This window comes from Pseudorasbora parva, chromosome 5, assembly GCF_024679245.1.
Source record: "Pseudorasbora parva isolate DD20220531a chromosome 5, ASM2467924v1, whole genome shotgun sequence".
NCBI lineage: Eukaryota > Metazoa > Chordata > Actinopteri > Cypriniformes > Gobionidae > Pseudorasbora > Pseudorasbora parva.
Window position 1 is genome coordinate 7,487,017 of NC_090176.1, and position 26,959 is coordinate 7,513,975.

The window sequence follows — 26,959 nt, forward strand, 5'->3', positions numbered from 1 at the left end:
ACACTAAAACACATGTGCAAACACACACACTTAAACACGTGCAAACACACACACTAAAACACACGTGCAAACACACACACTAAAACACACACACTAAAACACACGTGCAAACACACACACTAAAACACACGTGCAAACACACACACTAAAACACACGTGCAAACACACACACTAAAACACACGTGCAAACACACACGCTAAAACACACGTGCAAACACACACACTAAAACACATGTGCAAACACACACACTAAAACACACGTGCAAACACACACACTAAAACACACGTGCAAACACACACACTAAAACACGTGCAAACACACTTGGTAAAACACACGTGCAAACACACACACTAAAAAACACGTGCAAACACACACTAAAACACACGTGGAAACACGCTAAAACACACTTGCAAACACACACACTAAAACACACGTGCAAACACACACACTAAAACACACGTGCAAACACACACACTAAAATACATGTGAAAACACACACACACACGCACACACACAATAAACAACACGTGGAAACACACGCTAAAACACATGTGCAAACACACGCTAAAACACACGTGCAAACTCCCACGCTAAAACACACGTGCAAACACACACTAAAACACACGTGCAAACACACACGGTAAAACACACGTGCAAACACACACGCTAAAACACACGTGCAAACACACACACTAAAATACACGCGTAAATCAGTCGGATCAGTCTGAAAAGATAAGGCACAGTAAGTCAGAACAGTTTGAGAGTCTGAGCCGAGTTTGTAGTTTGTAGCTTGAACAGTTTAGGAGGAGTAGCAATTCGTTTTTTAGTCAGAAAGCAAATTTTGCACGTCATTCGGAAATCAAGGTGCCAGAGTCTGGAGGAAGACTGGGGAGAAGGAAATGCCAAAATGCCTGAAGTCCAGTGTCAAGTCCCCACAGTCAGTGATGGTCTGGGGTGCCATGTCAGCTGCTGGTGTTGGTCCACTGTGGTGTGGTGTTGGTCTTATCAAGGGCAGGGTCAATGCAGCTCGCTATCAGGAGATTTTGGAGCACTTGCTTCCATCTGCTGAAAAGCTTTATGGAGTTTTTCAGCACGACCTGGCACCTGCTCACAGTGCCAAAACCACTGGTAAATGGTTTACTGACCATGGTATTACTGTACTCAATTGGCCTGCCAACTCTCCTGACCTGAACCCCATAGAGAATCTGTGGGATATTGTGAAGAGAAAGTTGAGAGACGCAAGACCCAACACTCTGAATGAGCTTAAGGCCGCTATCGAAGCATCCTGGGCCTCCAGAACACCTCAGCAGTGCCACAGGCTGATCGCCTCCATGCCACGCCACATTGAAGCAGTCATTTCTGCAAAGGGATTCCCCACCTAGTATTGAGTGCATAACTGAACATAATTATTTGAAGGTTGACTTTTTTTGTATCAAAAACACTTTTCTTTTATTGGTCGGATAAAATATGCTAAGTTTTTTAGACAGGAATTTGGGGTTTTCATGAGCTGTATGCCAAAATCATCAGTATTAAAACAATAAAAGACCAGAAATATTTCAGTTGTTGTGCAATTAATCTAAAATATATGAAAGTTTAATTTTTATCATTACATTATGGAAAATTATGAACAATTTTTTTGAGAAGGACCTGTATAATGACATTGGGTATGGGTAGGTTTAGGGGCAGGGGCAGTGTAAGGGGATAGAAAATACGGTTTGTACAGTATAAAAACCATTACGCCTATGGAGAGTCCGTGTAAACCACAACATGTGTGTGTGTGTGTGTGTGTGTGTGTGTGTGTGTGTGTGTGTGTGTGTGTGTGTGTGTGTGTGTGTGTGTGTGTGTGTGTGTATGTGTGACCTGGTAATCCCTACGTTATGGGGACAAAATGTCCCCACAAAGATGGCAATATCCAAAATCTTTGTCCTTGTGGGGACATTTTTAGGTCCCCATGAGGAAAACATCTTATAAATCACACAGAAGGAGTTTTTTTGAGAAAGTAAAAATGCAGAATGTTTCCTGTGATGGGTAGGTTTAGGGGCAGGGGCAGTGTAGGGGGATAGGATGTCCAGTTTGTACAGTATGAAATCCATTAGCCTATGGAGAGACCCCATAAAACATGAAAACACGACATGTGTTTGTTTGTGTGTGTGTGTGTGTGTGTGTGTGTGTGTGTGTGTGTGTGTGTGTGTGTGTGTGTGTGTGTGTGTGTGTGTGTGTGTGTGTGTGCGGAGTCTCTCAGCGTGTTTGATCTCTGATGTGAGAGCGCTGGGCTCTTCTTCACTTCTGCTTATCTCAGTGGGCTCTGGATATGAGAGGGCAGAAGGGCAGCTGCTGTATCTGGAGTGATGAAGGGTCAGAGCTGATGAAGGGAAGCATAGATATCACAAACCCCTCCAACATATACTCTCTGTGCAAATACATCCGACCAAATGCTTCGAGCAAATGTGTTGCTGCTTTACAAAATGTGTTTTCAGTGTGGCTGCGAGGGGCGGACGACATTACCCCCACCTGTCTTCTTCTATGTCCGTTTTCTCTTTCAGGTCAGCTGTGATTGTGGAGGATTGTTTAAAGGGACTCTTGATTAATGAGTTACTGAGGTTACTGTAGTCTCAACTTCAGATGTCACACTCACAATCTGAAGCACAATGCACCAACTTTTTCTAAAATTGCCAACACACTGTAAAATAATATTTAAAAATAAGTTACCTGATTGCCTTAAAATTGAGTTCATTGAAATTATTTGTTTTTGTTAATACAATGAATTTTTATTTGAGAATTGACAACCTTTATTCAAATATTATCTAAAGATTTTGTAAGCATATTGGGCAATTGTGTGTTTTATTTGTGATGACACACTGAAGCATGCCAAATAGTGCTATTTTCATGATTTATCACATTATTTGTGTGGTTCAGATACAATAATATTTTGAGTTTCTATTTATTAAACCAATTTCCTTCATTGTACCATTCCAACATCCGCAAGTTGTTTTTCAAGCCATTGGGATGAGAAAATGTTGTAGTAAATAAACAGGATGTCCCTGAGCTGTAAATGTTGTTTCATATACTTTCAGATATGTGAAATAAAAATGCCAAAACAAAACTGTGAAGTGGACCAGATTTATGCTGTTTCTCTAATCTCTGGCACTACCACTGTAACGCAATAATGGAAATTAAAGCAGTAGTCCACCCAAAAATGAAAGGTTGTTTCACACTAACCTGGATGCCAGCCGAACTTAGCCCCCGCCCACAAACTTTTTAGGTCGGGCGGTTCGGTCTGGACTCGATCCATAGAGGAGTAATTATCTCTGAACAGTAACTGACCAATGAAATCATCAGGACGGGCTTTAGACGATGACGGACAGATGATCAACAGTAACGTAATCATCACGTCATCAAAGGGGCTTGGGTTATATTTGTTCAAATCCTAAACGGAGAGCTTGTTTGTATCTGCATTCACCTTCACAATTTCTCTCAGAAATGATGATCATGTTGGGTAAGTACTCTGTGTATCATTATATTCTTTTATTTTTTTTACAACACCGGCAAAGATCGTTTATTCCAGCGCGCGTGCAGACAGGGTTGCCAAGTTTTCACAACAAAACCCGCCAACTACTAGCCCTAAACAAGAGCTTCTCGAGGGGTTCTCCGGGAAAAAATTGCTTTGGGGGTAAAATGTGTGTTATTTTGGCAAGGTTGCTGCTAAAATTCGCACTCATGGGTCTATATATCACATAATAGTCGCTTCAACCCGCGGACATAGAAAACAACCCGCGGGGGAAAAAACGCGGACATAGAAAACACAGTGCAGTTGAGCTCTGTTGACGTCGCTCCGTTGCTCTGATTGGTTGTAGGTCTGTCCAATTGATGTCTTTCCTGGTTGGGTTGAAACACGCCCCATAATCACAGCCCAATGGAGCATCAGACTCATATTCTGACTAGAACTGAGTATATGACATATATAATATGACCACGTCAGGCTAACTTTACAAATAAGTTGGCAAAACTTCCAAAAAATGTAGGCAATCACTAACATCAACATTTTTAAGTTAAGAGATTCAAAGTTTAAGTGAGCCTATTTGTATTTTGTACTCACACATTTTAATTGCACATAACTTAAAATATTTCAGTTATTCATACATTTACCTAAAATGATCATGTAATTTTAACATAAATGTTTTTAGCAAGAATCTTGGCTTTAACAAGCTAATTGAGTAAATGCTAATTGGTAGCGCAATGCTTTGATAGCATAAAAAACCTCAACAGAAACTTCTGAATTATCACAGCAAAACATTAAACTACTAAATCTCCCCATTTTTTTTTTTTTTTTTTTGCATTCATCTTGCACATTATAGTTTTGTCATTTACTGTCTCTTTTGAGTGTCATTGCAAAGCATGCTGGGAAATAGAAATCCCAGCCCAATTTAAGTGCAATTTCAGTTTGTCTAAATTAAAAGAAACAAATTAATGTAACTAAAAACAAAGAATCAATTCAGATTACTTCAAATGTGCCCCTTTTTAGTGAACTCGAAAGAAAAATAAAGGTCTATAATTTGATTATACTATTGTGTTTTAAGTTTACCCTACTCAAACCAATTCATTATTTTGAGCATGATAATAAGTGACTTATTAATAGTGAGAATTAGACCCTGAAATTACCTAACATTCCTTCACCATTCACTCCCCTCATGTCGTTCTTCTGCTTTTTGTTCATACAACAGAAGTCAATGTTTACCAAAACGGAACATTCTTCAAAATGTCTGTACAAAATGTACAGGTTTGTAACAACACGAGGGAAGTAAACGATGACATAACTAACATTTCTAGGCCCTTGTATTAAAATGTCCAAGCCTTTATGGCTGTTTAATGTGCAGTGTTTTTTTTTTTTTAAGCCGTCCACTTAAAAATATAACTACCTTTAGAGTGAGAGTAATGGACCCTTTTCACATTTCCAGGGCTCTCAGAAACGGAAGTCGTCGTATTTGAGAGAAAACTTCTATAGCGGTGAATTGGAGAGAGCAGTAAATATCATTTTTGTATTTCCATTTGCTTCAACAGCAAAAGAAAATCAGAGTTTCCAAAAGAGGGATTTTTTAACAAGATAAAAAAATAACTCATTGGACAAACTCAATTTAATTGAGGGCAGGTTTTCCATCCAATAAATATGTGTAGCCCCAAATAATAAAAGTCTAATTCTGACTTGGTCAAACTCAGTTTTGGACAATGTAATTGAGTTGGTCCAACTCAATTTTATCAAATACAGTTTAAGTTATATTTTTATACTTATAACATGACTTTTCTGAACGTGTCACACTTTCATCATCATACACAATGCATATAATGATAATTTAAGAAATATTAGCATAAATCACTGAGTGCCCACAGCCTAAGCACAGGCACCACTCTTCAGCAAAATGGTAACCACACTGTAAAAAGATATTTAGAAAAATTTACCTGGTTGCCTTAAAATTTTGAGTTCATTGAAATTAAAATTTTGAGTTAATACAATGACAATTTTTTGAATTTTGACAACCTTTATTAAAATATTAATTAAAATATTTTGTAAGCATATTGGGTAATTGTGTGTGTTTTATTTCTGATGATGCAGTGAAACATGCCAAATTGTGCTATTTTCAAATTTTTTATGTGGTTCAGATATTTTGAGTTCCCTTTCGAAAGGGAACTCGCGCTGCGTCAGCTGACGCTACGGGGAACGCCTTCAGCGTGACAGGTGTCTGAAATCGCTATCAAATCACAATCCTACTGACCGTCGGCAGCTGGTGATGTCATCACCGTGCGACCAGGAAGTATAAAAAGGCACCGTGCCAACATGACAACATCCTTTCGTCTTCAGGGACTGTTTTGTCTGGTTCACTGGAAAGTCAGAATGAAGTGCACACGCAAAGTGAAGGGAGCGTACAGGAAGTGCGCTGATCCGTGTCCCAGGTTTCTTACGCCTGAGGACACACACACCCTTTGTGTGCTCTGCCTGGGGGAAGAGCACGCGCGGGAGGTTCTCGAGGGGGCCTCCTGCGCGAACTGCGAGCGTTTTCCGTTGAGGACGCTCCGCTCTCGCCTGGCCTTCTTCTCGAGGGAAGAGGAGCCAGCATCTGGGAGCGGTCCCGCTCAAGCTGAGGCTGAGCGGCACCGTCTGTCCTGGGGCTCCCAGATGGACCTGGCTCATCGTCTGGAGAGTACAGTTCTCGCGGATGATCAGCCAGGTCGCGAGAGCAGGCTGACGGAGGAGGAGTCGGATGGAGACTCCTCCTCGTCGTCAGCCCATGCTCTTCCGGTCGATCAGAGGATGGCTGTGGATGAGGGGGAAAATGAAGCTGAGGCTGAATCCTCCCAGCCATCCTGCCCCGTGTATGGGGAGCTGTACGATGTGATGGGGCGCGCGGCGCTGAGACTTCAGCTGCCGTGGCAGAGAGCCAGGGGAGAGGCCACCCGCCCTGACAGATTGGGCGATCGGTTTCTCCCCGACCATAGCCGCCCAGCTCCCGGGAGCCTTCCATTCCTCCCCGACCTTCACGAGCAGGTCGTGGGGGCATGGAAGAAACCCTACTCGGCGCGAATCCATCGGCATCAGCGGTTTAACTTCGCTGATGTCGAGGGATTGGCCGAGGCAGGGTATGTGTCGATGCCGCCCATCGATGAGACGTTCGCGAACTATCTCGCGTCCGGGCGGCCATCGACACTAAGAGCTCCAGCCCTGCCGTCTAAACCATTAAAGACGACCTCGCGTCTTAACGGCAGGGCATACACGTCGGCGGGTCAGGCGGCGGCGGCCTTGCACACAATGGCAGTGTTGCAGGCCTATCAGGCCGATCTGCTGAGGGACCTCGATCAGGGGGAGGGCCTACCCCCTGATGCGATGGCTGAGTTGCGCCGCACCACGGATCTCTCTCTCCGGGCGGCCAAACACACAGCAGTCGCCATCGGACGGTCGATGGCGGCTATGGTCGCCACGGAGAGGCATCTGTGGCTGAACCTGGCGGACATCGGGGGGAAAGAAAAGGCTTTTCTCCTTGATGCCCCGGTCTCGCCCTCTGAGCTTTTCGGCACCTCCGTCGAGGCGGTGGTGGGAAAGTTCAGAGAGGCGAGGGCGCGCTCAGCGGCATATAGAACGTGTATTCCGCTGAGGTCCGGGGCGGCGCCCAGGCAGGAGGGTGTCCCTGGCCCTTCGAGGTCCGAGGATCATCGATTGGGCCAACGCAGCAGCGTAGCCTCTCGGGCGCCCCCTCCGTGGAGGAGTAGGACGCAGAAGAGGCGGGACACCCGCAACAGGAGGAGGGACATCGGGGAGAAGAGCCGCTTCCAGCGCCGGAAGCGGGGTGGTGAGTCTCCGCCCCCGAGGGCGCGGAAGTGATGTAAATGTGTCCCCTCCTTTGTTTTTCTGTTATGTTCTTTTCTCTCCCCGGGCGCGCTTCACACCAGGCCGCGCGGGCCGATGATGAGCGGATGTGAGACTCTGACGGCCTGCCAGGCCGGTGTGTGCTCTGCCCGCACACAGTGCATCGTCTCTGGGAATAGCGGGATTTCGCGGCCGCCTCCAAAAAACGGCCTTGTTTGAGAATGAAGTGCCCCACCCTCAGGTTAGTGCGCCGAAGCATGCATGTTACATGAAGCGATGAGGCACTGAAGACAGCGGGTGAGTCCCCTTTTAGGGCAAACATTCTTCTTTTAATGCCGTATGTTTGGACTCTATGCTTCCCTGAGGGTTATTTTGTCTACAAAAGATGAAGAAAAGTGTAACAGTGGGCCTGTAGTTCCCCGGTAAAGGTGGCTAGAACGATGTTTTGTATAAACACAGTGTGTTTATGTAGGAATATGAGCAGTTGAGGCCACCGCACATGCCGCGGGCATGTAGCGGCGATATAAACTGACGTATGTTCTCCTGGCGAACGTTTTTAGCTGTAGCCACCTCTGGGTAGCGTTGGCACCTCTGCTAGTGAAATATCTAGATGAATTTGTGAGGTTAGGCTAGCGCATGAACTACAGTAAGGTCTGTCCCAGCCCTGTTTAGGGCCGTTGTGTGTGGGATTATCAGACCGATGCTAGTGCATCAAGTTGGCCTAGGCTGTTAATGGGATGACGGTGGCGTCTCGCGGTGGCATATCGCCCTGGCAGTTGCCCCGGGCTCCTGTCGGTAGTCCCGCAGGAGCTTTATATCCCTACCCGGCCTCCCCGCAGTAGGGTCGTCCGGCCAATGCCCACCCCCCTTCTGCATTTGGGGGTTATTATTAATGCATAAAGGTGTGTAGCAGAATGAATCGCGACTCAGCCAGTGGTCGTGGGGACGGGGTAGGCGTCTCTTCGCGGTGCGCAGTTAGACTGGTTTTGCTAGCCCCGCCCCCCAGAGCTAGTGCGGCCGCCACTTCTGGGCGGCCCCCCGGCTTGGTTCAGGAATGGCCGGTTATGTGTGTGTGTTCAATATCTTTCACTTTTTGCTCTGTGTCTTCTGCTTCACCTTTTAGGCTCGGGTCGAGCTGTACTTCGCAACCATCTGAAAGCATCGGTTGGTAGGATGCTCCCCTGGAGTCGAAACACTGTCACGGCTGATGCCCTTGCGCGGACGGCGGACCGCTGGACGACCAGACGGCCGCCCTGGAGGCAGGTGGCGTAAGTTGTACTCCCCTCGCTTTAGAGGGTTCAAGGCGCTTTATGCTGAGTGCACTGCTGTGGGCATTGTGTTTTAGGTCCACGCTGGTAGGCGCTGCCTGAGAGACTGTGCCGTCGCAGAAGGCTGCTATGGGCCGCTGGGGCGGACCGACTATAGAAGGCTGGCTGGCGGGAGACGCCAGCCGAGGCAGTCCGGGCAGTTAACTCTGGGTCAGGTGGTAGGCCTCAGTAGGCCTCCCTGCGGGTGAGTTCCGACGTCGTGGCCCATGTGAGCGGGGAGGGTTCTCCCCAACGATGTCGGTTGCAGTAGAAACCTCGTCATAAGTAGGCCCCTAACGGCCTCCCTGGGGATGAGTCCCCAGGTAGTGACTGGATACCCAGTCCTCATCAGCCAGCAGACAGCCACTGTCAGCCCGACTTTAAGGGCTCGCTGAGTTTCAGCACGCCTCACATGGCGTCCCCTGAGGGGGTGACCTAGGGTTCCGACCATTGGTTGACAGGATCTAGGCCGCTTGAGGCCGCCTGTAGGGTGAGCCCCGGTTCCCAGGTCTTGCAACAGTGTGCGCGGGTGCTAGCCAGGCGGCTAGCATAGTCTGCTATCAGGGACGGGCCGCTTCAGGCCGTCCTATGATCGTTTCCCGGCCCTGCGGGGTTTCCGGTGGGATTTGCCATCGGATAAGCACCATATGTCACCAATCTAATAGGGAACTGCCATTCGGCAATAGGCCTCTCCGGGCCGCCCTAAAAGACCGGACTGTACGTAGGCATCAAACAGGCCTCCCTGGAGGCGAGCCCCGGGAACACAACAGCTCCCAACAGTTTGCACGTTGGCTGACAGGAAGTAGGCCGCTCTAGGCCGCCTGAGGGTGAGCCCACGAGCTGGGACGCTCGGTAGGCCAGTGTATTATGCTGTCAGGCCTCTTTTGGCCTTTTTGGGAGGGATTCCCGGACCAGGTCTCGGTGACAAGCTAGCTATTAGCATGGGTGGCTTCTGGCGCTATAGCCTCATGAGCCAGTGAGGAACCAGTAAAGCCACCTGCCTGCAGGCCGCCTGAGGGTGAGCCCCGAGCTGGGACGCTCGTTAGGCCAGTGTATAATGCTGTCAGGCCTCTTTGGGCCTTTTTGGGAGAGGATTCCCGGACCAAGGTCTCGGTGACACGCTAGCCATTAGCGTGGGTGGCTTCTGGCGTTATAGCCTCATGAGCCCCCTGAGGAACCAGTAAAGCCACCTTCCTGCGGCTTTTGACAGCAAACAGCTAACACTAACGGTGCTGGGTGGAGGCGCCTCATGGCCTCCCTGGAGGGGAAACGGTTCCTTGGGACAGGAACGTATAACTGGCTTTGGGCTGACAGCTAGCGGCTGCCCGCCGGTGGGTCCCGGCCTGCGCCGGTAGAACTCAAGGGCGGGCTTATGCCCTAGCACAACGAGACTCCGTTTCTGCTGCGCAGTCCCTTCAGGACAGGGACTGGCTAGCCTACAGCATGGGTTACCTACCAAGCTGGCTTAAGAGCTCCCCTCATTGAGGGTCGTCTGCGAGCTTACGGCCGCTTGAGTCTGATCAGACGGGCAGGCCCCCCTCGGGGCCTCCCGGGTAGATCAGTCCATAGGCCTTTTTTAGGCCTCCTGAGCACCCCTGTAATAAATGTGCTCGGTAGATCCTAGGATCGAGCAGAAGAGACTCCCCTCGATGGCAAGGGTAAGAAGCACTAAGCTGAGTACTGCTCTCCAGGATTCCCGTCTCCGAGTTCCGGTCTGAGGAGGACACTGCCACTTTGCAGTCCCTCAGTCTGGATGCTCATAAGTAGAGCGATGTCCGGAGGCTCTGTTTTGACAGACAGGGTTGGCCAAGCTGGGGTGTCCCACAGAAGTGATGCCAGGTGAGGCCTCCCTGGTGGCATTCGGTGAAGGGCCTTCCCGAATTAGTGACGGCTGGTGGCGCCCTCGGGTCCCCTAGCCACATTCCCTTAAGGGACTCCTTCCTTCGAAAGTAGTAGGTCCCAGGCCCTCGAGCAAGCCGAGAGTAGGAAACCTCAGTTAAAACTTGTTTAGGTTCTCTCTTAGGCATATAGCTTGGGCTATGACCGTAGGGAATGATGTCACTGGCAGCCTGTGTGGCTAGAGGGGGAGTGGTTCAGACTTTCCGCGAACACTCGTCCAGGCAGTTCTCACTGCCAGTAAGGGGCGTGCACTCCCCTCAGCATGGCGGCGTGGGTATATCGTTCCCCGTAGCGTCAGCTGACGCAGCGCGAGTTCCCTTTCGAAAGGGAACGTCCCCGGTTACGTATGTAACCTTAGTTCCCTGAGAACAGGGAACGAGACGCTGCGTCACATGGCCATGCTTCAAGGTGTGCCTGCCCACAGTCCCTTCAGACGAAGCGGATGTTGTCATGTTGGCACGGTGCCTTTTTATACTTCCTGGTCGCACGGTGATGACATCACCAGCTGCCGACGGTCAGTAGGATTGTGATTTGATAGCGATTTCAGACACCTGTCACGCTGAAGGCGTTCCCCGTAGCGTCAGCTGACGCAGCGTCTCGTTCCCTGTTCTCAGGGAACTAAGGTTACATACGTAACCGGGGACGTTTCTATGTATTAAACAAATTTACTTCATTGTATCAACTCAAATTTTTAATTTCAATAAACTCAAAATTTTAAGACAACCAGGTTACTTACTTTTTTAAGCTAAACCAACAAAAACCAACCAATTTTTTTTTACAGTGCACAGAATTCAAAAACATTACAGAAACTCCTCTAAATGACCAACATAACTGAACATTAAACACAAACATTAACTAACAACATCTTTCCCATTACAGAAAACCATAAAATAACACTTTAATCCCTAAATTTACTCTCATAATTTGGTCCCTTGCAACGCATGCTGGGAACTACAGATCCACTGCCCAGTTAGTTATGTCTACACAAATATTTTATGTAGTTTTAACACAAATTAATTAGGTAAACTTCAGCTGTAAATATAGTAGGTTGACTGAACACAATTAAATTACATTTGATCAAAATTAGATATGTTAAAGTAAAGTGAACATAATTTAAATGTGTCGTATCTATAAAGGGCCTGAACTATTATTTTGAGTGCATTATAAATGTATATTCACGAGTTTGTGTGCCCATATAGTCTTAGTGAAAGTGGTAAACAGATTTGGCTTGCTGTCTGCCATAGAGGGGCTCAGAGAGGATGTTCTACCCGAGCTCTGATTGCCTCCCTATAACAGGCAAAATTAAATGAAAAAAACACTCAAAAAAATATATATATCTTTGAATGAACATACAAAAATCATGGAGAGTATTTCCACATGATTAACTTGCTTTATTTCAGCATTGTGCGATTCTGTTATTCCAATTTAATATAATTACGTTGGTCAACTTAATTTATTAAGGTTATTTACTATGGTTGGGCACAGCTTAATGTAATAGTGTCAGCTCAACTACACAAATTTGTTGTAATCTTGTTGTATTAACTTAAAATAATTTAGTCAAAACTACTAAAATAAATCATGTCATTCCAACTAGACAAAGTATGATAGAGAGGGATAGAACTGATGGCCATATTTATTCTATGGGAACTGCGTCACTTGAATTAGTTTTCTTTATATCTATAAAAACTACTAGTCAACAACACTTGATCACTTGCTAATTGTAACATGCAAGTAATGATCAAGTAAAGCATTTCTCATCACTGGCATTATCACAGTTTCAGCTCATTGAGAACAGCACAGCTTAACCACAAGGTCTACACTTCAACATAATGGGAACCTCGAAAAACTCAACACAACATAACACAACTTTTACATGTCAAATATAACATCAAACATTAACAGGTCTTTCCCTTCACTAAAAAACACATTAAACAGCACTTCATTTCAACATACTCTCCTGATCATCCCTATGCAAAGCATGCTGGGAAATAGAACCCCCCCCCCCCAGTTCAGTCAGCGCAACATAAATGATTCATGTAGTCTCAACACAAATGGTTTAGGTTAACTTAACATTTAACAAATTTGATTTAATTTAACCTAATAAAATTGAGTGGAATGACACTTAAGTAAAAAACTCAAGATTTGTGTTGTTTCAGCTTATTTTATTTAAATAAACTGAGCAAACAGCTAGAATCATTTTTTTGAGTGAAGAATGAATGAATGAGGCATTTATATAGTGCTTTCATATGTACTACTGTATACCCAAAGCACTTAACACTCGTGTCAGGGATCTCTCCTCAACCACCACCAAAATTTTTACAAAAATTCTCCAAAAGGAGGAGCAGGATACCCTTCTGAGCTGTATTCCTCACAATCTGGACGGGCCAATCACGTCGTGTATAGAGTCGGTGGGCGGGGCCATAATGACGACGGCCGAGTTGCGTTTGCGTGCTTCTAGTAAACACAGAAACTGGTGAACGGCGGCGGTCTTTCGAATCAGCTTTGACCGCGACTCTGGAAGACTTGGAGTTAAGCTTTTCTCTGAGAAAAGAACGGCACTGAAGTCATTCTTAAAAAGGGAAGATGTGTTCGGAGTTTAGCCGACCGGATACGGCGAATGTTTAATCTGTCAGCGAGCTCTGCTTCACCTTCGTTGCTCTGGTTGGTGTAGCGCTATCCTATCGCGTGCAGAGGGAGTTTGAAAGACAACCGTTTATCCCGCCCCTCGGATTGAGCTGCCAATGGTGAGTTTCCAGACCAAACATCTGGATGTGGGTCTGGCTTGTCAGGCTAGGATCTCTCCTCAACCACCACCAAAAATTTTCCAAAATTTTTCCAAAAGGAGGAGCAGGAGAGGAGGAGGGATGCTGCAGAAACTAAAAAGGGGAAGAGGAAAGCTGCTGGTTTTATACCTTGGTATTAATTGAAAGATTAGCTGGGTGTACTCCTCCCGAAATTTCGTTTCATAACTTCACCTGATAATTAAAAAAATGAACTTATGAACATTTTTACGAGATTTGCGACGCATCATCACATTCACAATGAAAGATTTCATATTCCAGATCATTTGAATCTAACTCATTGGATCTTGCATTAATCACTTCGAGTGTGAACAATTCCAGAACACATTTACAGAAAACACACTTAAGGTAAAAGTAACTTTAAAAGTTAAAAGTAAAAGTTGTAAAAGTTGAAAGCTTTTTCACATTTAGTTCTACATCAGCATCCAGGCAACTGAGGCAACGTGTCTATCATTTGTGCCGCTGTCCACTAGGGGGGAAATCTGTGCTCAGATCAGTGTTTGTCCCATCTATGTGTCCAGTCTGAAGGGCTTGAGTGGGTGATGGAAAGCTCTCTGAATTGGCAAGTTTTCAGGGACGTGTCATTGTTGTAAATTGTGATTTTCAATAATGTGTCCCCTGATCCATGACTGTACTGTTCTGCGGCTTAATACTGTAACAAGAAACTTAACCTGCAGACCTTACACACACACACACACACACACACACTGCCCCTGCCTCTAAACCTACCCATCACAGGAAACATTCTGCATTTTTACTTTCAAAAAAAAAAAAAAAAAAAAAAAAGAAACTGTATGATTTATAAGCATTTTGAAAAGTGGGGACATGGCCAATGTCCTCATAAGTCACCCTATTCCTGTAATACCTGTGTCATACCCATGACATTATACACATGTGTGTCCTCGTATGTCTCAAAAACATGCCCCCTCCCACACACACACACACACACACACACACACACACACACACACACACACACACACACACACACAATACGAAAACACTGAGAAATGCATGTATATTTAGTGAAATTGTTGTAAAATTGTATCATGCAATTTTAATGTTAACCAACAGACAGATACTGTATTTAGTCATTGTTTGAGGCTACTGTTATTGCAGTATTTTCCTATATATTTCTTAACTGCTTTTTATATTACAAAACAAAGACAACATGTTATAACAACACCAGCTTATGACGGAAAGGAAAGCAATATACCATATTTCCTCAAATTAAAAGCCTGTAGTCAAATAAACGCCGGGCCTCTGATAGTGGCCGGGGACGTGGTCAGCAGGAACAAATAAAGGCCGTTCTCAAATAAAGGCCGGGTGAAATGAGTGGATAATCTCCTAAATGCCGTTAATTTAATGCGAAACCATCCTGATGGCACGCGCCCCGATGCGAGTCATGCCAGTGCTACACACACTAATCCTGGTCTCTTCTATAGTTAACCTAAACACTTTATAGGGATTGCTTTGTATGTAAATTAAATTGAGAATATAACGGATGCATGTGCCATTTTAAATAGGCTACTGTAGTCTATGAGAGATGCGACGTCTGTGAAAATACCGTGTCAGGCAGGCTACAGATATCGATCTTCACAATGCGTGCGCCTCAATCTGCTCCGTCAGTAGTCAGGGCACTGATCAGGGAGTCAGCCCATTGACTTACCGGTATGTCCTGATCAGTGCCCTGACTACTGAACTAGGGAGCTGATTAAGACGCACCTAATATTAGCCTCTCATCTCTTTTATGTCTTAAGGGGGTCGCACCCAAGCCTTGAAGCTTTTACCTGTCTCCGCTGCGCGAGCCTCTGCTGACTGTGCGCCGTGCACTCCTTCCCAAACGGACGAGGCGTTTATACTTACTATGGCTTGATATGATTATTTGTGACATGAGAACAAAATATGCGCTAAATTAACAATCTCTTAAATATTTCCTGATTTCACTAAACTTTAATGTCGTGATTTATGTATTTATTTGATTAAACATGGATCTTTATTTAACCACTTCAGCTCTGCAGCACATTTTGCATTTTTTTGAGAATTTGGAATATCTGAATTTAAAAGAGCGCCCTACCCACATACATTGGAGTAAATTGATAAAAATTGTCTCATTTTACAGAAAATACTCTAAATTTTAACATAGTGGTGGAATCTTGCATATATTATATTGTATCTATTCACAATCTTATGATAAACATAGATATAAAATAAATATTTTGATTTTTTTAAAATTAATTAATTTTAAAAATCTTTATTTTTTTTATCATTTTGGGATCCAAGCTTTTTGGAAGTTTCTGTTGATTCTATAATTTGGCACTAAACAGGGGAAAAAAGAATTTTCTTGATATCTCCTTGCAAATAAAAGTTATTGAGATTTATCTGACCAAAGTGTCTAACAACTCCTACTCATCTCCATTGACATAAACTGGCCACTAGGAAATCGAAAGAGAGGCTCCGCCTCTTCAACTTTGTAAAAGGAGATCTTGGGCTCTGATTGGTCTAGAATCATGATCCACATGTCTATAAAGAGCTGAGATTCTCAGCTTTTCTGTAGCATGATGCAATATGTGATGACATCATCAAAAATTGTGGCTAACACCGACAATCAAAACTAGCAATAATAAGAGTATTTGTCTGCATCACATGTTTTGATCTGGACATTGGTGACATTTTACAGTGTCATTTGGCCATACTTGCTCACAGACATGTAAAAATAGTCTCATTTTGAAGCAAACAACCTAAGGAACAAGCTGATATAGGGTTGAGGCTAGTAGCTTTACAACAAGTTTGTGATCCGAACAGGAATATGACTCATGTGTTTGCTTGTTCAAAGGAGTCATTTCTATCTTTGCGATTCTTTTGATAATAAATTTACTGTAAATTATTGGATCGGTGAAATTAACTGCTCAGCGATATTCTTGAGGCCGATAGCTTTCATTTGATTTATGACTTGTGTATTTTAGGTGTGTTTGTGTGATAAAAATATGAAATTTTATATTATTTGCATGATTTTCTCAAGGGGTGGTCGTTGCGGGGGGGTCGAATTCAGACCTTATTATTTTCTTCTATGTAATATAAATGCAGAAGTTATTGGGTTATTAAGAAAGCTGAGGTTCTAATCTTTCAAATGATACTTTGATGTCTAGTTTTGTGGTGCGCGAGTTATAGATTTTTAAAAAAGATTATGATGATGCAATTTTGGACCCACCGGTGGGTCCAAGAGGGGGTGCAGAGCTGAAGTGGTTAAAATGGCTTATTTCTGCTTTTGTAGGCTCATTCAGTAAATATAAGCACCTCATTTGTGCTAACTGGTGCCGGTGTGATATACGTCATGCTCGGCTAGATTCGCTGAGAACTCGTTCATCTTCGGATGCGGAGCTGCGTGCGGAGTTACAAAAAAATGCGTATTCTTTTGTTGTATGGTGATATTTTTGCAAATGTTTCTTAAAAAAATCAATGATATTTGTCCACTGGAACGATCACTTTAAATTGAAAACGGTTTACATAAAGCAATTATATTTCAAACATATGGAATTAGAAATACAGGCTTGCCCCTAATAAAAGCCTGCTTCAAATAAACGCCGGTTCCCATCGGCAGTTCAGGTAAATAAAGGCCCCGGTCTTTATTTGAGGAATTACGGTATACACATACTATTAGACTGGGTAAACCCAGCTTGACCTGCCGGTGATTTGATCTCGCCCAGCAGCTCAGACTGGAAACCTGTGCATTTTTCTATCCTGCTTCCGTTATAAATCTGCGGGGACCAATCACGAACTGGCTTTTCCACCTGGCGCTATTGGCGAGTTTAACCTGATGGCGATAGAGAAGCGACGGCAAAAAGCTTGTTGTTTGCATTCAGCATGACGGCCACTGAAGCGCAGCAACCCATGGATGACTCCGTCGCTGCTGTTTTAAAAGATTTCAAAGGAAAGTTTTCTTTAAAAATGTAACATAAGCTTGCCCTGGAACAATTCCTTGAAAAAAGGATGCGCTTGCTTACCGACTGCTCTGCAAAGTATGACACCCGAATCGCTCGTCTGATTGGTTAAAGGACTATCCGATTGCATACAGAGTCATTTGAATATGCCCGTTGATCATGCCTCTTGTGCAGTAGAAACATATATACACCCACAAATACACAAAAGAAAAAATTAAATACATTAAAGAAATTAAATAAAGGTCTCATTGTACAAGACACATCCACCAATACTTTTCTTACATATCTCCTAACATCCCATCAGATATGTCCTCATTGTTTTCATTCATAAAGGGGTTTAAAGCATTTTCAAAAGCCTTATATCTTTCTTTAATAATATACATTATTTTCTCCAACGACGTATCCATTGCCATCTTCTTTTGCTATCTCCCTATGGTGCCTTCAACTTTTTCGTTTAAGCACTCTAAGATGTTTAGCTTGTAGAATACACATATAGAAAACTTTATATTCTCTTCTTCTCAGTTTAAGATTACTAGGGAATAAATGTAATATAAACATTTTGGTTCAAGAGGAATAGTAACATTAAAGGTGCCCTAGAATGAAAAATTGAATTAACCTTGCAATAATAAAATAATAAGAGTTCAGTACATGGACATCACATACTGTGAGTCTCAAACATCATTGCCTCCTCCTTCTTATGTAAATCTTGCTAATCAAAACGCCCACGGAAAAAGAAGTGCTTCTCAACATAAACCCAATTGTGACGTAAGTGTTGGGGATCATTTATATGCACGCCCCCAACATCTGCATCTGTCCAAACATGTTCATTGCGGAACTGATGGAGCCGAAATATTGGAAATATTAACAAATTACACTTGAGGAAGGATAGCAAAAACAGCTCTCATGACACACGTCATGTTCAGGCTTTCATATGTCAGCAGTCATGGTTGAGGTTTATTATAATCGGATACCACAACAATATATTTCAAAATCGTTCATTTGTTCAGCCCATTTCAAGCAAGCTTCACTCAGTGTCTTAAACTGAAGAAAGTGGCAACTATATTCCTGCAAGTAGTAAGTAGCGATTTATCCACTTATTGACTGTTTAAACAATTTCTGATTAAATTGAAAGTTTCTTAGAGAGACCGCATTGTCTAGATGACGCAAGATGCTAGTACAGTAACAATAGGAAACACTAAGTACCATACCAATCAATCAATCAATCAAACTTTTATTCAGGACACACACGGTCCAAAAACTAAATACCAAACTAAATAGTGTGTCTAATGACAAAGGGTAATATTACTTTGCATTACAAAATACAACTGTAGATACGTTGCTTACAGATCCTTCACACGATCCTTCTAGCAAACGTCACCTTTTCCACCATATAAGTTAAAACGATAGTCATTTGACAAGGCTATTCATTTTGTAAAAATATAAGTTATATATTTATATTTTTGAGAACTGAAGTGATGTTTTCGCATGCTTGTTCAGAGTACATCACAGTCACTGCGTTGCCTACATTGTGACTAACGTTATATAAACATGCAATATCGTTGACGAAGAAAGACAAGTCTAAAATGTCGACTGAATGACATTTTAAGGAGAACATCTCAAATGGAGATTGATAAAATGCAGCTTACTTGTTTATTTGGTGTTTTCAGGTCGTCCGGCGCGTGCGAGAGAGCTTGTGTGCATATGGTTGCCAGATTGGACATGTTTAGGTAAAAAACGGAAACTGTACGGGTTTCTTTTCACAGAAAAGCTCTGTTTGGGGGATTTAATGACTGAAATCTGGCAACTGCAAACACGCGAGCTCTCTCTCTCGCGCGGATGAACTGAAAACACCAATAAACAAGTAAGCTGCATTTTATCAATCTCCGTTTGAGATGTTTTGCTTAAAGTGTAATTCAGTCTGTCTGTTAGAGGTGGGCAGATCGATACTAATATCGATAATATCGATACCAACGTTGGTATCGGTATTGATCGATACCAACGTGAAAATATCGATACTTAAGTTTCAGTTTCTTTCGTTTTGCGACCTGGCCGTGTTTGTCAAAATGCTGCTGCTGTCACAGAGCAGAGGAAGCTCTCAAGAGAGTGCTGCTCGTGCTTGACACTGCTCTCCTCCCCCTCTCCTGTTTTGTACCGTCACGTGACTCACCACTAGCGCTACCACCGGCAGTCAGGCGCGCGCCGCTCAGCCGCGCATTTAAATTTTCAGCATTATATCGTATTACAAGGAGAATTTGTTTTACATTTTTTATATTTATTGTGAATTAAAACTTTGTGACTTTGTTTATTTAAGAAAAAAATCCTGAAAAGAAGTGCACTAAAGAGGAGAAACATTTTTTGTTAACATGCTACTTGAAAAGAGAATTTGTTTTTACATTTTTTATATTTGTGAAGTAATCATTTTGTAACTTTGTTTATTTAAATAAAACAGAAGTAACCAAAAGTTGTTTCTGAACAAAAGCTTTTGTAGTATTGATTAATAACCCAAAATGCAAATCACAAAAACAAATTAAAAGTCATGAAAATTCATTTAGATTTAGGTTGAAGACGCATCCACCTTAATTATTAAAAAGTATCGGTATTGGTATCGGCGATACTGGCCCTGTATTTACTTGGTATCAGATCGATACCAAATCTAGCGGTATCGCACACCTCTACTGTCTGTGTTCTGTCAGGACGCTTCACTGAACAGCTGAGCTGCTGAAATAAGCCAATCAGAGCAGAGCTCAACATTAATATTCATGAATGTAATATTCTGATTACATCCTAGGGACAATGTATAGGGTTGTAAATGGACCTGTAAAACTGTCTCTGGACAATGTTTTCCCTTAAATAAGCCACATACCCTCTATGCAGATATCAGAGAACAATTTAACATAGTGTTTCAAATCATTCAAGGGCACCTGCCAACTCTCACGCATCTGGCGTGAGACTCACACTTTCAGGCTCTGTGTCACGCTCTCCCTCCGCCCAACTCAATCTCACGCCAAATTGCCAAAACTGCTTTTGATATTAAACAAAGCTAAGCTTTATTTTTTTTCAATGTGTTTTAATGTGAAATTCAAACAATAAATAGCGTTTTGGCGCTAATGTGGCATAATGTTAAAGCCAGAGGCGTTGAAAAGCGGAGTTGCATGCTCTCGTCTCCCTGCGGTGCGCGCTGGTCACGTGGCCCATGAGCGCTCAATACTTCTAGCGCCGTGCCAATGAATTTAAATGGCTTAAACGGATACACAACAGTTTCACTATACAGATGTTTGCTGCAAGTTTTGGTAAACAGTACAGCAGTGTTAGTGTGTATTGATTATTAAGTCAGCCATATTTACAGGATCGTTGTATTACGGAGAGTGATAGAGATGCAACATTGTTGACATTAATTTTATTCTTGTATTTAGCCCTCACGTATTCCTTACTAATTGGTCACACTCATACTCATTGATGGTCAAATGTGACCATACACCGTAACTATTTTTCAATTAAATAAAAGTTCTATATTTTAGTTAAATTATATTTATGGAATATTTTGAGGAGATCTTTTGGTACTAAATATTTGTGCAATAATTATTGTCAATAAATGACCACTTAAATTTTTTTCCTCTAATATTTGTAGATATTTCTTCTAATATTTATATTACAATTAGTGTAGTAATTAAGGTTAAAATAAAGAATGAGAATTCCAATTAAAAGAGGCAAATTACAGTCATTTTGTGGCTAAAAAATAATAATGTTTATTTGTAATGCCATTACCCAGTAGGTGCCTTATGGCTCTTTATTAAATATACATGTATGTAATCTAGTTGCTCAAAAATATATTGCAGTCTTTGCATTCTAATAAATATTTAGATATGATGATCAAACACTAGATTTCTGTATGTGAAATTTCAAAACTTGCATCCTAATATTTTTAATGAATAATGATACTTAGCACTCACAAGTGAATATTAAGGAATGGCACATATCACTTGACCCAAGAAATGTTTAAACTAGTGCTAAAACATAGCCCCCCCCCAAAAAAAAACAAACAAACAAATAAATAAATAAATAAATAAATAAACAAATAAATAAATAAATAAATAAATAAATAAATAAATAAATAAATAAATAAATAAATAAATAAATAAATAAATAAATAAATTATGTGTGAACTAAAATCTCACTCCAACCTGAACTTAAAAGTTGGCAACCCTGCTTTAATATAATGGGGCTCTCACACAACGGCACAACACTTACTACAGGAACTATTCCCTAAAACAACCTTGTTTTTAACCACGATAATGGTCAGCCATAACTAGGATTATATGTTCCTTTGAATTGAAAACCCAGGCCCTTGAGAATTGGACTATTTTGTGTACAATATGTTGTGGAGACACTTGTGGCTAAAGGATTCATCAGATGAGTTTGAAACAGCAGATTCTGTAATAAATGTGTTTAGTTTACCTTTGTTTCTTATTCTGTTTTGCCCAATCTAATAAGAGCGGCTGTTTTTCAGGCCACCTTAACCCTGTGCTGAACCCTGTAGTTAATACAGTGTAGTTATGATTTTACCATCAATCAACAAGCAGGCACCTAACACACACACACATACACAACTCCCAGCTCTGCCCTACAATTTAATTGTGCCTGAACCCTCATCAGTTTCCAGAACAATCAATCCCACCGCCGTCCCTCCGTCCCCAGCAGGGCTGTGCTCTTTTCATTACACAGTTCAGGCTGCTCTGCAGGTGGCCACGGTGCCTGGGCCAAATCCACAACCCTGGACCCCCACCATTTGTCACCTATAGGAAAGAAACATCACAAATGAGATATTTTCTTGTTGACAGCAAAGAGAGCAAAAGGAGGTGTTGCGTCTTATGATTGTCTCTCATGTGTGTATTCTGGAGTGATCTCAAAAAGATTTTCAACCACTTCTGTCCTGAAATCTCATTGGACCCCATGAGCATTTATGACACAAAAGCAATTGGAACAAAGTTTTCAACAGCCTCTGGAATTGGCCAAAATGGACAAGCTCAAAAATATTTAAACCCTGTTTACACCTGTATTTAGCATCGTCCACTTGAGATCCGCTCAACCAAAACACATCTTAATACCAGGTGTACACAGGACTAAACTGTGCTCAGATTTATTGAGTCTACAAGTCGCAGATGAACTTAAATATTCTTTATGAAATTCTTCCTGAAATTCTTCCCGAAGTCACATGACTATTTTAATGTCTTTACTACATTTCGGTGCCTGGATCCGGACTCCATTGTTGTCTCTTTGGGGTCTGAGAAATAGCATCAAAAATATCTTAATTAGTGCTCCAAACTTGTCTTACGGGTTTGCGATAGCATGAGGGTGAGTAATTGATGACAGCATTTTCATTTTTGGGTGAGCTAACCCTTTAAGAGTATGTTCAGTTTGGTTTAGCTTTCATTGTGTTCTGTTCCTGCCGGTTTTCCCTATAGTTAGTTTCATTGGTTGTTAATTAGCTCCATGCGCCTGTTTCTGTTACTAATCAGCTGACTACCCTCCCTGTGTATTTTAGCCCTCTGTTTCTTATGCTTTATTGTCCGATATGGTCTATGCTTTATCTATCTATCTATCTATCTATCTATCTATCTATCTATCTATCTATCTATCTATCTATCTATCTATCTATCTATCTATCTATCTATCTATCTATCTATCTATCTATCTATCTATCTATCTATCTATCTATCCATCCATCCATCCATCCATCCATCCATCCATCCATCCATCCATCCATCCATCCATCCATCCATCCATCCATCCATCCATCCATCCATCCATCCATCCATCCATCCATCCATCAATCTATCTATCTATCTATCTATCTATCTATCTATCTATCTATCTATCTATCTATCTATCTATCTATCTATCTATCTATCTATCTATCTATCTATCTATCTAAATCACACGATTTTGTACAATCTGCTCATGACAAACTTTGGGTTGATTTTAGGGCTACGTAATTTATATATTAATATAATTACATTTAATAAATATTAGCTTTTTAACTGTAAATTTAACTACATAAAAATTTAATTGTGCTATTATATTTTCTTTATTGTAAAGTTCTACAGCAGTTGTTTTTTTTTACCGCAAATTTCACAATTGAGTTTTTTACAGTGTAGGGGTTCAGGTACGTATTGTACGTATCAATATATACGTACAATATCTGTATAAATCTGGTATAAATCTGTAAAAAATGGCCGAAAAAAATTATGACTAAAAATCACCACAAACCCAGTTGATTAGGTCATTGAAGAAAACAATTAACAATTTAAGTCTTATGTGACCGAATACCTTTTTTGGAGCCACTGTATTTCCAGAGGTTAAATCCTTTAATTCCCATTTGAATTTCTTACTCTTAACATTTATTTAGCACCCAGTAAAGCTCTCTCTATCTCTTCCTCTGTGCATGCGTTCTGCTTCAGCATATGTATCTATTATTAAGACATATGGCTGCTTTATTGCTGCTAACAATACCAATCAATACTCATGAAGCATGCAGAACCGTCAGCTACCACAAATCTCAAGACCTGAGCGGGAGCTGACAGTGATCATCTCTCAAACACACTCTCACAAACATCTACTGTGCCTCAGATCCACCATTATTCTGCGCAAGCAGAGAGAGAAACACTACATACTACAGAAACTGAACAGCAAGATTCATTGTTGCTGCAACATTTTATACTTAATAAAGGAAATGGTACATGACTCAAGCTGTCTTCTTACAAAGGGAGTGTGTGTTTCTGTGTGTGTGTTAAATCCATCATAATAGTGCAGCCCAGAGCCGCCATTTTACCTTATGGGTCAGTTATTGTCCGTCAACTGTTGTGTGTGTGAGCGAGTAATGATGAAATCCCTCTGTAGTTGGAGATCAGAGGGTCAGAGTGATGATAGATGCTCACTTCCTGTTGCTCTCACTGCCAAAGGGCTGCACTTCCTTTTTCTCTTGGGCACGCATGCAATAATATTCACACACACACACACACACACACACACACACACACACACACACACACACACACACACACACACACACACACACACACACACACACACACACACACACACACACACACACACACACACACACACACACACACACACACACACACACACACACACACACACACACACACACACACACACACACTCCCCTCTCACACATCACACACCTCGTCTAAACCCCTTTGTTTATTTTGCCTGTGATGAAGAAATTAATCTCTGGCACGTGTGTGTGTGTGTTGGAACGCACAAATGTGTGATTCTGTGTGTGTCTGCTAAATGAATAAAAGCAAATGTAAATATGTGTCTGTGTGTGGTAGACAAATTATGAGATAAAAATACAACAGCTGTAACATATGTTCACATGTTCAGATTTAGGCTTCATTCTCATGGGTTCCCTTTTACTTTCTGCTTTATTAACAGGATAAAAACTGTTTCGAAAGCAGTGAGAATAGGTAGACTAAATATAATATAATATAATATAATATAATATAATATAATATAATATAATATAATATAATATAATATAATATAATATAATATAATATAATATAATATAATATAACATAATATAATATAATATTATATAATATTATATAATATTATATAATATATAAAACATTAAACAAAATTATGAAAATTTATTAAATTAAATAATTGCAAAGAAAATCACAATTTACTAGCATTTAAGTAATCAAAAAACGTCACAAAGAGGAATAAATTACAGTGCTACAGTGTATTAAATTACAAAGGATAAAAGATATAATTACATATTGATATAAATACTGAACACACTGAGGCACGCCTTTCTCTCCATTATCTTTACTGCCATCAGAGTTGAGTTCTCTAGCTCTTCTGTTTTACATCATTGCCATTCCATTGTCCACATTCCTTCCCTATCAGAACACACACACACACACACACACACACACACACACACACACACACACACACACACACACACACACACACACACACACACACACACACACACACACACACACACACACACACACACACACACACACACACACACACACACACACACACACACATGTTGGTCTATGTGGTTTACAGGGACTCTCCATAGGCGTAATGGTTTTTATACTGTACAAACCGTATTTTCTATCCCCTTACACTGCCCCTGCCCCTAAACCTACCCATCACAGGAAACATTCTGCATTTTTACTTTCTCAAAAAAACATCATTTAGTATGTTTTTAAGGCCATTTGAATTATGAGGACATTTGATATGTCCTCATAAACCACATTTATAGTGTAATACCAGTGTAATACCCATGTAGTTTTACAAATTTGTGTCCTGATAAACCACATAAACAGGCTCACACACACACACACACACACACACACACACACACACACACACACACACACACACACACACACACACACACACACACACACACACACACACACACACACACACACACACACACACACACATCGGTCTAAGAAAGTCTGAGAAACTGACCTTCTGATGTAAGGAAAGGCAAGAGTATGCCAGTCAGAGATTGTGTTCCTGCAAGTGTAATTATTTGAAGCGTATGCGAGAGCAATTATGTGTGTGTGTGTGTGTGTGTGTGTGTGTGTGTGTGTGTGTGTGTGTGTGTGTGTGTGTGTGTGTGTGTGTGTGTGTGTGTGTGTGTGTGTGTGTGTGTGTGTGTGTGTGTGTGTGTGTGTGTGTGTGTGTGTGTGTGTGTGTGTGTGTGTGTTGCAGTGCCACTTGCGTCCAGTTGGGGGAGTCTGTCCTCATGTGTGAGTTCTCTGTGCCTGGGAAGCGATTCATTCTTTTAAATAAACCTTTCTGTTTCAGCCATGTCATAAATTCATTCTTTATGAATTACTGTTGTTTCCCTTTATCTTGAACTATTTGTGTCAAATGCAGTGATGTTTGTAGTGATCCAAAGGTTACTCTTTTTCTAAATGTTCTCTTGATTTCCAAATTATCCAGTGGTTTATAAATAAATGAACGTTGGACTCACGATCTGACTTCTTCACACGGTATAGGAGATTGTACTGTACGCCTGCATGTAAAAGGATCATCCACAGACTGCTAACAGATATTGGCCAACTTGTAAATAATTCAAGTTTAACATTGAATGATTTGTGTTCTGTAAAGTAGGTTTAACTCAAGGAAAATGACATTTGATATTTGATAGGTATATATTTGTCAGGGAGAATGTGAGAGTATATATGTGCTGTAAAGCATAGCATGAGGAAAGGCCTCTTATCCCATCTCTCTTCTTCAAGTCTAGGATATATATGTAGTGCAGTATTCACAGTGAAGTTTGTGGTTTCAGATTAAACATTTCTCCTCAGTCAACATTGCACTGAATTAACCAGAGGTTTAATGTGTTTAATGCAGAGGTCTTTGGTTCAAACCATCTGCACTCAGTAAACATCATGCAGTTTGGAGCAAATTAAATATTTGGATAGTCTGATGGCAAAATAGCACACTGTGGCAGTACCAGTGTCTGCACTACACTCTATATTGCCACAAGTATTGGGACACCCCAAATCATTGAGTTCTGGTGCTCTAATCACTTCATGGCCACAGGTGTATAAATCAAGCACTAGGCCTGCAGACGCTTCTACACACAT